This window comes from Macrotis lagotis, chromosome X (assembly GCF_037893015.1).
Source record: "Macrotis lagotis isolate mMagLag1 chromosome X, bilby.v1.9.chrom.fasta, whole genome shotgun sequence".
In the NCBI taxonomy this organism is placed as follows: Eukaryota; Metazoa; Chordata; class Mammalia; order Peramelemorphia; family Peramelidae; genus Macrotis; species Macrotis lagotis.
The window spans coordinates 302,802,349-302,819,630 of NC_133666.1; the positions used below are offsets into that span (position 1 = coordinate 302,802,349).

General features: G+C 33.1%; 1 protein-coding gene across 1 annotated transcript in view; it reads right to left on the bottom strand.

Moving 5' to 3' along the window:
- The window catches only part of DCC (DCC netrin 1 receptor), a 1,459,593-nt gene that overhangs the window by 1,048,684 nt on the left and 393,627 nt on the right, over positions 1-17,282 (bottom strand). The gene's annotated exons all lie outside the window — the stretch shown is intronic.

A 17,282-nucleotide genomic window follows, 5' to 3' on the forward strand; every position in this document is an offset into this window, starting at 1 on the left:
TCTACTACAAGCTATCACATCTGACTGTATTGTGAGATGTGATCATAACTAATAATAACATAGCACTTTATAATTACAATCTCATTCAATCCTCATGACAACCCTGGAAAATAAGTAATATTATTGATTCATATTTTACACATGGAAACAAAGAGGAGTTGACTGATTATCCTATTGTCATACCTAAGTTTCAAAGTTGAATTTGAACTTAGATCTTTCTCATTTGAGACTCATGCTCTAACACTGTACCACTAACCTTTCCTAAGTAGTTATGAATAATTGATGATGATGATGATACTGAACAAGATTTTAAACAGAGATTTCTGAGACATTAAGGTAATCACCAGGTATATTGTAAAATCATTGAATTGATGTTATCCTTTGCTCTAATTCTAATCATATTAATAAGGATCCCAGTGATCTTAAATAAGCAAGTCATAACAACTCTGTTCCTATTTTCCCTTCATCAAATGAAAATAAAAAGACCCGCTTGGATTCCAGTGACTGTTGAAATGTTCTTTAAAATATTTTAATTTCTTTTGGACTTGTCTTTTAGCTGAACTGATGAGCCATCATGGAGCAAGAAAATTAAAGTTAAAGAAAATTATCAATTCTATTTTTCCATTATATCCCAACTCTACAATATAACTCATATGAACTTGAGGAAATTATTCTTACTACTTATTTGAATAATAGGACTAGAACTGGGGTTGATAGAAGCCCTAAAATTATATGAATAGAGCTTAAGGAGTCTATGAACTTAGATGACAAAAATGATATTTCTGTTCAGTATTATTCCCTTTTTTAATTTAACATTTCCTTCAGGTATGAAAGTTGGCAATGAATAAATTCTTAAAAGGAGTCCATAGACTTCACCAGATTGACAGTGGAGACCATGATGAGGGGGAAAAAAATTAAGAACTTTTAAAACAGAGTAATTCTCAAGTTCCTTACAGCTCTGAACTAATATGTGAGTAAAGGTTGATTCCACAATCAGAAACATAGTTCTGTCCTATAAGGACTGTGTAATTTACCCTGTAAAAAACTTTTTTTTCATGTTGATGGGGAATATGGTGTTGGACAAGAAGTTGGACAACAACACAGATTGATGACTGTCTCTGACAAAGAACAGTGAGATTAGATGAATGTCATCCTGAAAGCAAGTACCATCAATTGGAGAGAAAAAGTTTTTTGGGGGGTGAGAGGAGTTATGTAAAGGGAGAAGATAATTGGTGTGATCAGGTGTCAATAATGTCATCAGGTCAGACTTCACAGATAAGAAAAAGCAGGCATCATAGAATTCCTGTTAAAGAAGGAAAGAGAAATTAAGAAAAGTCTGATTCACAACTTAGCATTCAAGTAAGAAAAATTCAAAATGTTTAGACAGGAAATATGCAAGATTCTATGGTTAAATATTCCAGAGTGAACCTTGGTCTGAAAGAGATATGAAGCCCACAATATACACTGAAAAATTTATGGTTGAGGGTTTGGATCTGAAGAGACTGATATGTCTGGTCAGGGAATTCACTGTTCACCTCAAACTTTTAAAATCATATGCTAAAATTCAAAGGAAAGAGATGAAAGCTAAGGATACAAAAAATATGAAAAGTACCTAGAATGACCTAAAACTGTTGTAGAATGCTATGACCAAAAATGGTATGTCCACTTAAATCTGTATGAGGCACAAGTGGGATACGAAAATACTGCTTGGGATAGATGGACTTTTGACAAAGCATAACAGTGAGAATGCAAAAGTCAAATTTGTTATTTTCCTTGTTTTCTCTTCCAAAAAAAATCATATTTGAATGAGGAAGATGAGACTAAAAATAATTAGGAAGAAGTTGAATCTCAAGAAAATTGAAGGAATGATAAGGAATCACATCAGTGATTTCATTGATTTCAAGTCATTGGGTCTGAAAGAAATATCAAGGGATCAAAAGTACTGAAAGAATTGATAAATGTGATTGTTGACCTGTTTTCACAGACCACCAAATAATCATAGAAAATTTATAATATGATTTTCAATTTTATCAAAAATTAAAGGTAAACATATTAACTGTGACCTCCTTATCTACCTTTATTTTAAATTTGGGATCTTTGCACCTTTTATCATAGAGTAATTCTCAAGTTCCTTAGAGCTCTGAACTAATAAGTGAGTAAAGGTTGATTCCACAATCAGAAACATAGTTCTGTCCTATAAGGACTGTGTAATTTACCCTGTAAAAGACTTTTTTCATGTTAATGGGGAATATGGTGCTGGACAGCAAGAAGTTGGACAACAACACAGATTGATGACTGTCTCTGGCAAAAAAACAGTGAGATTAGATGAATGTCATCCTGTGGTGCACAGATCCCAAATTTTAAAAAAGGTAGATGATCAGGTCAAAGTTAATATGTTGAACTTTAATTTTTGATAAAACTAAAAAGCATATTAGGAGAGACATAGGTTGATGTATTTATGAAGAAAAGCAGTAATTGCTAAAAAGCCAACAGTGCTTTTCATCAAAAAAAAGAACAAATCAGTGACCTAACGGCCTTATTTCCTTTACTTGACAAGGTCACTAACTCCAGTATTTTCAATAGATTTGATCAACCTATATTTCAACAAAATATTTGGCAAAGTCCTTCATTATATGTTTGTGAACAAGATCGGGAGATTTAGGTGAGATGATACAATAATGAGGAAGTTACAGGATTGCTTGCATGATTGGACCCTTCCTTTATCCCAAATAAAAAGTCAATGTTAGGTGGAATGTCAATTTCTTGGAAGGTTCATAGTGGAGAACCCCAAAGTTTTGTCTTTTTCCATCAAGTGTTTTATTAATCATTTGGAGGAATATATGATATTTTTCAAATTTTTAGATGTTATAAATTAGGAGCAATAGCTAACATATTGGTTCATGGGATCAAAAAAACAACAACCCAGGAATGAATTAAATGAGTTGAAAGTAGATATGGAAAAGTATAAGCTCCCACATTTGAATTTGATTAATTAACTTTATGAGTTGAGAATGAGTTTTAATCTATACAATAGTTCATGATAAAATGAATAAATCATAGACTGAAAAATAAGGGAGACAACCTTTAAAGGAGTCTTTTGGTCTCATCATAATCTAGAAACTATTACTATGTGACTGAGAGGCAAAGATATTCATTTTCATTCATGGAGGCAAAGTTTCATAGCAAAACTGGACTTGTATAGGTACAAAAATGAAGTCACTACCCTTCCTTCCTTGTATTCCTTCCCCTGCTTCACTTTTAAGTTCTTCTACCAATTCCCTTTCCCTCCCTCCTAAGTAACAGAGAGGAAATGGGGCAAAGGAGAGCTATAATTATGTATAAAAAACAAAGCAAGATAAGATCTTAAGTACTCTTTTACCTCCCCCCCCAATCCAGTGCTTGATCCCTGTGTGAATGGTTCTTTCCTAGTCCTAGATAGCCCAAAATATGTAATTTATATGAGTTAAAAACTCATTCATCCAAAACTCCTTTGTTCACACCTCTATTTTGGATGACTGTATTTAAATGTCATTATTAAAGTCAATATTGGGATTTAACTTAGGAAAATAAATAAACACATTTTTATGGGTTAAATTATATGGACAATAGGAAATAGAAAAAAAATATTTCTAAACATATCAGTGAAGTCTTCAGTATCCTAAAATAATATCGAGTATGGTTTATGTGTATGCCACTCATAAAAGATAATTTATTTTTACATTTAATATACTGTTATATGAGCTATCAGTGAAAGAAGTGAGCTTTTTAAGTTTTGAAATGCATTTATCCTATTATCTGAACAAATGAAACACCTGTACTCTGAAAGGACCTTGTTTTAACATTTCAAGTCTATTTGCTTGTTTTTTAAATAATCTAAGCTTCTTGATGCCCTGCACATACATCTGTTTTCTTCCTATCTTCAAACCTTGCAAGATGGATGATTTTGTCAAGTTGCTGAAAAAGACTGTTGCTATACTAGTCTCAACTGGTGTCATGCAAAATGTCAGAGACTTTTGCATCTGCTTTTGGCGTGATACTAAGGAACTCTTCCAAAACCGAGTAGTGTACAATCAAAACACAAAGGGCCTGATGTGTTGCATATTGAATTCTGCCAATGATTACATATAATTGTATCATTACCTAGAGTGAGATTAATGGAAGCGACTATTCAGAAAAACAAGAAAGAAATTAGCTTTGAAGGAGCATAATGAAAGATTTTAATTGTGGGAAGAAATCAGTCACATTTTAAAATTACTAGTTGTGATTCCATCAAACTAACTAATTCCCAGTCCTATTCATGGCTTCAATATGTATGTTTTAATTTTTTGGCCTTGTTGTTATTATCCAGGGTCAGATATGTACCAAGTGTATCATGACTGCAGGGTCTATTAAACAAATCTGTCAACAATAAATGACTTGATTTTGTTTTATTGAGCTTTGTTGAAATTAATATGTCAGGGGCAGCTAGGTGGCATAGTGGATAAAGCACCATCCCTGGAGTCAGAAGTACCTGGGTTCAAATCTGGTCTCAAACACTTAATAATTACCTAGCTGTGTGGCCTTGGGCAAGCCACTTAACCCCATTTGGCTTACAAAAACCTTAAAAAAATTAATATATCAGTATACTCTTCCCTTGAAAGAAATTTAAACAGGAAAAAATGGATTATATGCACATATTACTCAAATTTAAAAATCTGTGGTTGGAACAATATGCAAGGGCGAATCTTTCATTGTTTCGGAACTCTCTCTTTCTCATTCTCTCCCCCTTTCTTTTTTGTTGTTTACTTTTACAATTGAATTTGCAAAGCACACTGCACTCTCCATCTACCATCTATGACTTTTCTTGAGCAGTATGATCCTGAGTTTTCTTTGTATTTTCTGATAATTGTCTCAGATTAAAGGATAAATGAGATTCATGTGACCTGCAAGGGTTAATTTGTGAAATGACCTTAACCTCTTTGAACTACAGAATTTCAATCTTTCAAACTGGTGTGGCATCTGAGTGACTGCTAAGTTTCTGGAAATGCCAGAGAGAGACTCAGCAAGACCATGGGGTGTGAATAAATTTTTATCATTCTGTTGAACATAAAACACTAGAGTATTATTAGTTATTGGCCCATGTAAATAAATAGCTATTTTATGGAAGTCTGTTATGTGATCTATATTAATCAACATAATTAAGAATTTTATTGATGATAATGCAAAGAATTTCATTCCTGATTTATTTTATTCATGAATGGCTTTTAATTCATTTAAAAGTCTGTAGAACAGAGTTATGAATACTTTAAAAAAAACAACAGATATGTTGACTCTAAAATCTGCCACCCTAATTTTGGCACAGAGTAAGTCATAGTTGAAAACATTTAAATAGCAGAGTTAGTATTCATTATGGTACTTGGAGTTGAGATTCCCATTCAGTTATTTCTAAGAAGTTTATCTAATCACAAACTTTTTATGAAATTAAAAGCAATCTGAGCATTTCCCATTGGCAGGTTCATATGCAAAGAATCTCAAGTACACAGATCTGGAAAACTTGTGCTATCAATAATATGTCACAAATGCAGCCTCATTGGCATGTGGTTAGTTCTGTTTCCATGTTTACTAATTGGGAGCATGATGAGAATTTCACAAAGTAAATGGTTTTAGCACCATTTCAGCTGCAGAGCTTCCAAAACCTCCAACAGGAACATTGCTGTAGTGGGTTTAAGAAAACTGCAGATTTAAATGGTAAGGAAAAAAAATCAATAGTATTTTAAGATACTTGAACTATATTCATTCATTATTTGTTCTTCATTCTGAAAAGAATCATGATGTCAGGAAGATGATGTCATGACTTGGGAGTGAATTGGATTTAAGTGAGTGAGGACTGTAAAAAGTCCCCAACCTCACTCTCTCCTCCAGAGACATCTGAGTCCAGTGGCAAGATAGATCAAGATGCTTGAAGATGGGCCCCTGTAATTGTGTAGGTTTTCTAGGAAAGGTAAGATCCCTAAAATTAACTTGTGAAAGGTGCTCTTTATTAAAGGAAGCTGTAGGCAGGTGTCATTTTCCCCCAAATTCTGAATTGGAATAGGACAGCTTCAATTCCTTGATCACATAATACCTAATCATATAATGGAACAAGTTGAATACAAAGAAGGCTGTAGTTAATTCACCACAATAGTTTTTCACTTTTAGTCTCTACCCAACTGCAAAGATGGGTCAGGAGAAATATAACTAGTGTTATTCCTCAATTTTTAACCTTTGCTTACAAAATGAAGCAAACTTCTTGACTTTTGCCAGGAAAGAAACACAAATTGTCTCTCTATGGAAAATAACTCCTCTCTTATTGGCTGAAAAATAAACTTCCAGCTGGTAATCTCAAATGAGAAGGAAAGAAATACTAGCAACTCACAACCAAAGAGATGAATTCTTCTTAAATCATTGTTATGCTTGAGTGTGAAACAACAGTCGAATAAAAGAAGGTCAATATGTTATGATATGACTCTACAGTCAGAAAATTCAGGCTTAAATCTCACCTCTGATCTTTACTATTTATGCAAATTTCAGCAAATAATTTAGGCAATAAGATTCTCAGTTTCCTTATTAGTAAGATTAAGAATATTCTACTATATAACTTTTAAAGTTTTTTTTGATTGATGATGTATGATTCTTTATAATATTATCTCCACAAAAGCAAAAAAGTAGACCTGGAGAAGATGAATTTGTACAATGTAAAGAAATGCCTTCCATGCACTTTACTGAAAGCAGTATATCCTGGCTAGGTGATACAAGTGTGAGAAATGTCAAATTTACAAAAAAAGAATGGGATTTTGTTTGTTCTATTTTTTCAAAGCTACCACTACATGATTCAGTGATGCTGACATGAAAATTATAACAATTGTTATCAGGGCAGGCTTTACTGGCATCCTTCAATCCTGGTAGTAAATGTTTAATAACTAGTTCTATCAAAAAGATACTTTTAAATCTAATCTGTAACACCTCAATCACTTCATTAAATTTAAACAATCAACAAAATAATAATCCAAGCCTGATTTGTAATATTTGCGAATTTCTGAGTTTTAACTGCTCACACTGAAAATTTAATAATGAGCTGTCAGCATAAGCTGGTGCCCCCACACCTCTGACTCAAATCTTATAAGAAATATCAGGAAACTTCTACTTGTCCTTATATAGATTCTCCAACGATTCCACTCTCCCAAAATGCTATCATACCAGTTCCTTGGAATCGAGACACAGAAATAATGCTACAATAAAGTATTATCTAGGATAGGTAAACAGTAAGAGTCAGCCAGAGTGGAGCAGATTAGCTTGGGATACTTGGGATTTTTCCATAGTAATGATTAAACCTGAAATTGTTTATAAGTTCCATGAGACTAAATGCTCCTTTGTCATGAAATCAGAATTATATTTGGTTTAACAAATATACTGGAAAACACATAGGAATTCACTCTTGGTGAGCTTTCTACTCATTTTTACTTCCTGCTTGATCAGAGATATCACAGACCTTACTTCCCTCATAGTATTTGGTTACCTAGGCAACCAACATGTCTAGGTATTTTAAGGATGGAACTACATGAATACACACATTCTACTTTCTTGTTCCAGGGATCAGAAGGAAATGAAGGGGAAGGCAATAATTAGGAAAAAATCTAAATTAATTTCAATATTAGAACTTCTAGAAGTTTGAACTGGAACTTGAATACTTTTTCAATAAATGGTTAAATGCACATCTAGTTAACAGATACTAAATAATAGTAATAAAGAAGACATTTATTATTTTTTTGAATGTCTATGTTATCCTCCTGAGTCTTTTTTTGACTTCTAATGTATAGATCTACTAATAGCTAATAAAGACAACAACAATAATCATCAACATTTAAAGAACATTTAAAGGTATTCAAGGTGATTTCCAGTTATCTCATTTAATTCATATAACTAACCTATGTTATATATTATAATTATTATGATTCTACTTATGGGGAAACTGAAAATACAAATTGTGACATAACATGTTATATACTTCTATTTTTACACCTTAGCTTCAAATGTTCTTACCTTTAAATTAAGTGTTCTTAGCTTCAAATTAAACACTTGATCCATTCTACCATCTAACTGCCTTTTTGTTTCATCATCATCATTATTGATCATTATTGTTTTTAATTCTTCCCTTATTTCCATTCATTATCTGACACACATTTTAACCACTTTCTACTTTATCCCACAATAAATAACGTCAATTTAAGAGAAATTATCATGTCCTGAGGTAAAACTAATGTTTTAAATTTCTATCCCATGTAGCCTATGAAACTCCAAAGCAGACCTGCTATCTTGGATCAGTATTGATTTCTCAATTAAAAATTTATCAGGGATAGAGGTAACAATGAAGCAAGAAACATCGAAAAAGGAGTAGCCTAGAAGACAGGATGCTTGCATTTTGGAATGAAAAAAAAGACTCTCTAAGTGCAGCTATTGCAATGTGCTAACATAACACCTTTAAAAATGATGAAGCGGTATTGGTGAGTTGAAGTCAGTAAGGGAAAGAAAAAGGGAGTTTTATATATGTATATGTATGTTTATATTATATACCTGTATATACATTTTTGTGTATGTGGAGAAAGAAAGAGAGGGAGAGGAGAGGGAGAGAGAGAGAGAGAGAGAGAGAGAGAGAGAGAGAGAGAGAGAGATGAAAAGAGGCAGAAAGCAGCAAAAATGGATGAAATGAGTAAAATTGGTTTACTAAAAAAGGTTAATTAAATCTTTTATTAAATGGTATGTTTGAAGAACTACTTTTCATAATATACAGATATTAGCTATCCTTTGCTAAATTCTTCTCATACCACTATTTGATGCATTTATAATAAGACAAAAATAATTCATGACCCACCTCTGCTAAAGGTATAGTAGAACATTATAAATGTATAACTGTTGAATTGAAAATAAATCTAATTAGCTTATTTTATCTGCAAAAGTGTTTACTATTTATATACTAATTTAAGTACGTCTTCTTTTTTTAACTCCCCACTCCATGAATACATATAGAATTTTACCATTAAAATAGATGGCATGGAGGATACATATAAATATGATAAAAATAGGTTAAGACCCACAGGAATCTCCCCTTCAAAATCTGCAGTGAAGTGCCAATTTCTGAGCTGAAGACATTATTATAAATCCTCTAAAGTGAATGAGAGCCAATATGACCATGATAATGTTCTTCATTTTCTTACTCTGGGGCATTTAAAATAAAATTTAAAAAAACACAAAACTAATGTTAACTTTATATCATTGCATCAGATTTCATCTGACAGAAAATAGGTGCATATGTAGAGGGCACAGAGATTAGGAGATGTGAATAGGAACTATGGAGAATGGATATCCAAAAGTCACATCTCTTTTCAAAAGAATAAAGGATGAAAGTCCATTTCAATAATAATCCAATCCAAAGGATCATAACCACATTATGTAAGCCCAAATGAACATGCACAGAATAACAAACTAAATAAATCCATGCAAATTAGTCTTTTCATTTGTTTGCACTACATTTAGGTGACAGCATTGTCTTATAAAGCATTTGATTTATTTGTTTTCCAAATCTTGAAGAAGCTGTGTTTTTTAAATAATTGTCAGGGATGGGACTGCCTACAAGTTGTAGGAGGTTACTGTGCTTGCCCACCAACCCACAAGCATTGGTTGTAGAGTCTCCTGTGTTTGAATGGGATCCTTTCATGTGGAAAATCAGAAACAACAGAGTGCTGTAGCCTCTTCAGGGAGTCAATCTTTTTCTCCCCTTTTGCCAGAACACAAATATGAAAGCAGAAAAAAAAAGAAAGAAGCTAAAAATATCCATCACAAGCATTTTTTGAGTCCTCAAGCTGAAGGAAAAAATGACAGTCTTTTCATTTCCACAGGAAAGCCCATCCACCTTGTCCTTATGGTCAAAAAGAAGCAGGCCAAGCACTTCAGAATGGCACTAGATGGATAGGTTCACAAATTGGTCCAAATGATAGGCATGGAATCATTGATAATGGGACAATTCAGAGCATTATATGCTGCGATTTTTAATGTGTAATGAGCAGAAGAAATCTATTTTCTTAGGGATGATGAGCCTCAGAAAAATAATTTTATCCAATGCCATGATCATTTATTATACAAAATATCTGAATATACTATGCCAGAATGTATAGTAGTGGGAAAAGAATGTATGACTAGGTAAACACAGTATGTGCCAAAAGCAGCACTTGAACAACCAAGATAAAGTAAACTCCATTTTTTAATGATTCCAACTTTCCCTGATAGGAAAAATCAATAGAAATGATCCCTCAAGAATATGAAAGCACATATAGCTCAAGATCTTTGGACTCCAACTTTATGAATTTAATTTATAGAACTGCAGATTTGCTTCCATAATAATTATAGCTAATATTTAGAGAGTACTTATTATATGCCAGATAATACACTAATCACTTTTCAGTCATCATTATATTACACTATGGAAGGTAGCTGCAATCATTATCCTTATTTCATATAACAGCAAACTGAGGTAAAAAGAGGTTAAGTGACTTGAGCAATAGTTAACAATTATTTGAAGCTTAATTTGAATTCAAATGTTCCTGACTTCAGGATTAAATGTTCAACACACTGTACCACCTTAGAAGATATTTCAATAGGAGTTTTCTCATGCAGATGAAATAAATAAGTTGGGACAAAAATGTAAATTTATTATTTATTTGTGATTATAGAAAGAAATAAGCATTAATTTCAAATAATCTGTAGTAATAGATATATCGGGTTATGTATTCCTAGTACACACAGAAGAATATGTGAGTGGTAAGAGTGGTGATGATGGTGGTGGTGGTGGTGGTGGTAGAAGTAATAATAGTAGTAGTTAGTAGTAGTAGTCATAGTAGTCATACTCATAGTAGTAATGGTTGTGGTAGTCAAGGAAGTAAATACTATCTATCTACATGGCACATAATATGTATTAGGTATTGTGCTAAACATTTTAAAAATGTTCATTCATTTGATCTTCACAAGAACATTGTGAAATATGTGCTCCCATTATCCCCATTTTACAAATTAAAGAAACTGAGGCAAAAAGAGGTTTAGTGATTTGACCAAGACTCACAAGCTACAAAACAACTAGCTTGTTAGTTGTTCAATTAGGAATTACTAGAAAAACATACTCTATTTGAACACATTGGAGAACTACACAGTTCATATAATCTGAAGATCAATGAACTCAAACTTATTACCCACTGACCAGTTTAGGTAAACAGCAATATCTAAAAACCATTAGCACCATGCTTATAAGACACAGATGTATTATTTATAAGTACTGTATCATAAAATAGAAAGGTTCCCTGGAAATTATTTACTCCAATATCTCATTTTACATTGAGTCCCAGAGAAAGAAAATAACTTGTCCAAAGTCATACAGCTGAGCAGAGGCTAGAATCTACTTTTCTTAAATCTTAATCCAGTGATCACCACTATATCAATATGTCCTATATATTAAATTTTAGTAGCAATAAGATTTTTTTGTTTCATGTCTATATGGCCGTAATTCCTAATTGACTTTTCTATTTCTGTTCTTTCTCTTTCTTTCTCTTTTCTCATTTATCCTCTACAAAAATGCCAAAATTCAATATGCTAAAGACACACACACACACACACACACACACACACACACACACATGTATGTATATATGTGTAACCATTCGAATCTTCTTCTCAAAATCTTCATTGGGTCTCTATTATCTCTGAGTTAAAAATGCAGTGATTTAGTCTAGGTAACCTGTATTTCAGAGAATCTTTGTCTTCCTTCAAAAAAAAAGGCTTTTCTCATTCTCTCCAGATGTGACAATATAAGTTAACTAGATGAATGACCAACCTAGAGACTGATGTTGGGGAATCTATCCCTCACCTAAGTTACAGGTCTCTGCTTTCCCCACTCACAATTGAATTTATTCCACGCGCCAGAATTCTTAGTTGTGACATTGTGTGCATTTTATACAGCAATTAACAATTAATATAATTTATTGAATTAAATTATTTTGGAAATAAAGTGATTGACTCATTTAATTTTCTGGTTATCCAGAGGATAGTGAGAAAATTATTTATTTCAATCTTCCCTCTAAGAAAGTCTTCTGGAATGAATTTGCATTTAAAAAGTATATATATATATGTTGGTGTGTATGTACTTCATCTTAATCTTTTAATCTGTTATTTCCTAAAATCATTTCTTAGAATAGAGTATACAAAGAGTTCAATTACTATAGGTGGTCATTTGGATTTTAAGAGAGATTTTAACTGCATTGTATTTTTAATTATGGAACAAACTCCATATGTGAAAAACAGGCTAACAATTTAATATTATCACCAGGAAATCATGATGTTTGTCCTTCCTTATTGAAGAAGACCATGACATGAGGGAGGTGATGCCATGACAAGCACATGAACTGGATTTGATTAAAGAGGTACTATCCTAAGTCACCAACCTTGTTTTCTCCTCCAGACTCATCTGGATCCAGTGACCAGGTATGAATCAGGACAAGTGGAGATGGTCCTGGATGTGAGGCAATCAGGGTTAAGTGACCAGTCAAGTCACACAAGTGTCTGAGGCTGGATTCAAACCTCTGTCCTGATTTCAAGGGCAGTGCTCTATGCACTGTGCCACCTATCTGCCCTATGTCATCAAGAGAGCTATTTAATTGTATGTATCTTTGACATACATACATAGAGACTCTCTATCTACATACACACATATTCATACATACATATATATTGGCCATGTGTAAATATATGTATTACAGAATGCATTATAATATATGCTTCATAATAAATACAAAATGCCTTTTTTTCTAGATGCTTCAAATGAGGTAGACATTGTGTTCCTTTTTTAAAAATTTGGTAAATTCAGGTTTTTGATGGTCATCTTGGAATGTCAATTTCATGGATTTATCCTTATTGGCCAGTTATAATAAGATGGATATGAAGGGGTCAAATTTCTAAATCTTAGGAAAAATCTGAAGGAACACAAGTTAATAACTTCAACAAAAGTACATCTGACTCTTTAAATATTCATGTATCAAAATTATATACTCTTCCCTATAGGGTATCTGCTCTTTTTTTGAGAGTTTTAATTCCACAAGCATGACAGTAAAAACAGTTGGAACATGTATCCAAATGATGGCATTATGATGAAAAACAAAATTCAGAGAGAAAATGGCATCATCTGTGTCTTTTGATATTTTCTTGAAGGGGAGGTTATTACTGGAAAAAGATCAAGCAGATTTTCTTTGCATATCAAACAAAATAAAAAGATGACAAATGCAAGGAAGTAAACAGATCCAGACTATGAGAAGGAATTTGTTAATCTTAAAGGTGACACTTTTAAAATTGGTCACAGTTTCAATCATTTGACAAGAAAGGGTCATCTTCTCCTAGTTGAGTGGTAGGCTGTCTGTGATGAGAATGACAATCAGTTTGTTGTTTTGTCAGCTCTGAATTGAAGGAAGCTCGTGTTTACTATCCAAGTGTCTATTTTCCTAAAATCAAACAAAATAACTAAAGGATGATTATCTTAAGCCTCCCCAGCAGGGGTCACTAAGTTAATGACAAATATAAGTTCTGTTATAGCATGGGACGTCATTCAGCTGGGGGAAAGAAAGAATCCAATGTCAAAAGCACTAACAGAATGGATTTCCTTGAAAATATGCTAAAATTTCCAATTGCAATGATATTCACATTTCACATATGATCAAGGAAAAAAGAGACAGAGATAACTGGGAATCTGACTTGACAGAGGTTAAATTTATTGAAATTTTACATGGGTATCCAAATAACTCATCTACAACCAATATGCACTGAAGATGTCTTCACAGCCTTTAAGATTAGGTGAATATACATTTCATCTACAAACTTAGAAATTTATAGAGAAGGTCAACACTTACAGAAAATGAGCATCAGAAATTATTTGACTTTAAACTGTATACAGAACAAATTGCATCTAGCCATATATGGCAATTCGGAGTTCAAAGGGAATTCTTAGTAAACCTTTTAAGAAGAATCTCACCATCCAAATTCACTTTCCATATGTTATGGCATCAAACACTATTAAGATTGTCTATACTTTTTTCTGTTTATTTTTTGAATCATACTTCCATTATTCAAATAATGAATTATTCAGTGAACATTATATCAAAACAAAAGGGGCATATATTCCATCTGTACCATTGTATCCATTTGTGAACACATATGAATTAATGTATTATTAAAAGCAAACTAACAAGTATTTCTCAAGTATGTTAGGCTACAAAAATATTCTCTGTTCTGAAAAAAAAAGTATGCTGATTTCATCCAGCTTTAGTAAGAAGCTCTCTCCATTCCCTCCAAGCAGTTTTTCTCTCCTACTGCTTCTCATTTCACTATTATGAGAATCCAGATGCCTACAGCAAATAAACTCAGTTATATACCTCCCCAATTCTGCAATAATCTGTGATGTCTTCAACAGATTCCCAATAAAATTAATAAATTCCCAATAAAAATAACACCAAAAGGAGGAAACAAAGGCAAAACATGCACCTATCTTTTCAAGTCAATTATTAAAACATGACTATCTAGACTTCTACTGTATTTCCATTCTACACATGTTGATTTTGTTTAGACCTTGGGACCCACATGTTAGCAAATTTTCAAGTGTACAATGTATTTCCCTGGGTAGCACCCATTTAAGGATCAATTCGTCCCAATTAGAAACCATAGCTTCTCCTTCCTCTCTGAAATGTTTTGTCCTGGAACTGTACTCTATTTCTGCTAAGTATTCAATAAATATTCAATCCCAATAATGAAATTCTGGGACTTCATTTTGGGTACCCACACTTTTCTTTTTATGCCAACACTATGCTGACATAAATAAATGGAAAAGATTTTGGAGATAAGATATTCTATGCCATAATTATTCATTCCGGTGTGGTGAGTTGTATCCCTTGTGTGAGTTTTGATTCTTCTCTCAGGAGTTTTGGAATCTAGTTCTAGAGATAAAACTAGCACACAAGATAATTCATTTCTGCCTTGACTTCTACAAATCAAAGGATAATGGAAGAAGCAGGGAAGAACTTTGTATATACTCTCTATTTAAATATAGAAACATAAAAACAAATACATCTCAATAATGGAAACTAGTGTTAATAACTTCCAAAATTTAGATTAACATCAAAGTTAACAATCATACCCTTTTCCAATTTATGCTGTTAGGGAGACAATGTTAGACTGAATGATTCATTGGTCTAAATGTTTAGAATAGTATTTCTTAGTATATTTCTTATATTTTCATGATTACAACTTGGCATTAATTCTTTCATCATCAAAGTCAAGGCACAGATCAGACATTTTTCAAATTAAAGATGATTTTTGTTAACTACAAAAAAAGCATTTAATTATTTTTTATCTTTTACCATTTTTATTTAGCAATCACAGACACAAATAGACAAAGCAATTATGAAAAATGACCTCCCTTTTGTCATCTTCCAATGAATCTTACTTCTTAAATTTATGCTTGCCTATGTAGATTTATACCAGCTCTCATTTTCCATTTGGGGGTAAAACTTGAGTTGATATATATATATATATATATATATATATATGTTTAAGGAATTTTCAACCAACCCAAAGTGTTGAGGTCATTTGGAATTTGGAATTTGAACAAATTTAGATCCCTCTCCCTCAAATATGAATGTTTCATTAATGCAATTTCAGAAAGTTGGCAACCTCACAAGCCCCCCCCCCCCAGCCCCGCTTTGATAGACTCAGTCATTTGTAATCCCTACAGAAAGGTAAAATAGTAGAAAAGCTGGGGGGGAGGGAAAAGATGCTTCTTAATGAATGTGTTTAAATGCTGACATGTCTTCTTTTTCTTCTTTCTTTTTTCCTCAGTTACACTGGCACATTCTCAAAGTGGCATTGTTCATTTTAAAAAGGTTTTCCATTGTTCTCCCACCAGCCCCTCTCAAGGACTTCTGACAGATGACCCATCAAATGCTTTCTCCTTTGTCTTTGAACCTTCTTACCCTCCCTAATTTCTTTCTATTGAAAAGGTACAATCTGCTCACCCTACTTCCTCCTCTTCTAGGAGCAGCAGTTGGTAAGCCCGAGGTGTCCCAAAGCTATGGGCGCTTATGCAGAACATGCATGTCTGGGTCCCAATTATCCAAGGAGAAGCAGTGCATAAATTAGTGGATATTGTTTCTAAAGCTGTCAGGGATAAATTGTGTGTATTTGCCACAACTGTCAAAGAAGGGAGGGGATTTCTGAGATGAGTTCTGACACCCCCACTCTTCCTCAAGGGCAAAGATGCAAATCTTGCCTCCTGCCAAGACCTGGGCCTGACAACTCAGGGTTTCAAATAGGGGAGAAACCTGTGTCAGTTTAGAATAGAGGGAAGAACCAGGTCGATGGGTAGAAGTCAAAGGAAGGTAGATTTCAGGTCAATGTGAAGAAATTCCTAATAGCTAGAGTTATTCAACAAGAAAGCAAGCTGTCACATCGGGTAGCAACCTCCCTGATCCTGGAAGTGTTTTATGAAATGCTGAAGAAGCACTTGTCAAGGAAGTTGTAAACCAATAATGATAACATATAACAAATATATAGCATTTTAAAGTTTGCAAAGTGCTTTACACGTCATTTTTTTCATTTGATCCTCACACTATCTGTGTGCTATGTGTGCTATGATTATCACTATGTCTACATATAAAAAGCAGGACCTGAGAGATTTTGCATCAAGGAAGTGCCTTCAGCAGGATTTGAATGTTGGTTTTTATGACTCTAAGACCAATGTTCTTTCTGCTACATCATGCTTCATTCTTTAGAAGGGAATCTTATTTAGGGTGAGAGATAAAACTGGATGACATTTAATATCTGTTCCAATTTAAAGTTCAATGAAAATAATAGAGTATGTTAACAATGGAAAAACTACTTTATGACAATGCATTCATTCATTCATTCACCAAACTTTTTTTAAACAGCATGCTTTAAGTGCAAAATGCTAAGGGTATTGGCAACATATTCAGTAAATGGTTAGCAAAGTCAGCTCAATATTAAATTAGAAGATATATACCACAAGGGTCTCTTGGGGAATTATATCAACTGACATAATATTGCTATACCAAGAAGCATAATATTTGTATTAGTATTCTGTTGTGTAAGAGAAATTAACTTTAATTGCGTAATGATGTTAGAAATTGGTTCATGTTGACTGGGCATTAGCACATCTCCTGTTTAAG